The sequence below is a fragment of the Eleutherodactylus coqui genome, unplaced genomic scaffold (genome assembly GCF_035609145.1).
Source record: "Eleutherodactylus coqui strain aEleCoq1 unplaced genomic scaffold, aEleCoq1.hap1 HAP1_SCAFFOLD_42, whole genome shotgun sequence".
Classification (NCBI taxonomy): domain Eukaryota; kingdom Metazoa; phylum Chordata; class Amphibia; order Anura; family Eleutherodactylidae; genus Eleutherodactylus; species Eleutherodactylus coqui.
Window position 1 is genome coordinate 1,112,706 of NW_027101829.1, and position 546 is coordinate 1,113,251.

The window sequence follows — 546 nt, forward strand, 5'->3', positions numbered from 1 at the left end:
CTCCTACTGTACACTGATGATGGGCAATAACCCGGAAACAGCTGTAAGTGCATGGAGTCTGGCTTTGCTTTTGAATACCAGTCATTGTAGGAAGACTTGTATAAAAAGTCTCACTTTGACTCGAAGGAATGCTGCCTTTCAATAGGTGGCACTGTGGAGGATTTATTCCATCTCCCTTATTTGCATATTACCCAGAGGAGCGTGCGTGGCCATTTGAGTCTCCTCACTTATTTATAGTATATAGTTGCTCTCCCTAAGGAGAAAAGAGCGTTTCTGACCCCTGTCCCTGGCCTCTCACTAGGAAAAGCCAGACTCCTACTGTACACTGATGATGGGCAATAACCCGGAAACAGCTGTATGTACATGGGGTCTGGCTTTGCTTTTGATTCCCAGTCATTGTAGCAAGACTTGTATAAAAAGTCCCACTTTGACTCGAAGGAATGCTGCCTTTCAGTAGGTGGCACTGTGGAGGATTTATTCCATCTCCCTTATTTGCATATTACCCAGAGGAGCGTGCGTGGCCATTTGAGTCTCCTCACTTATTTA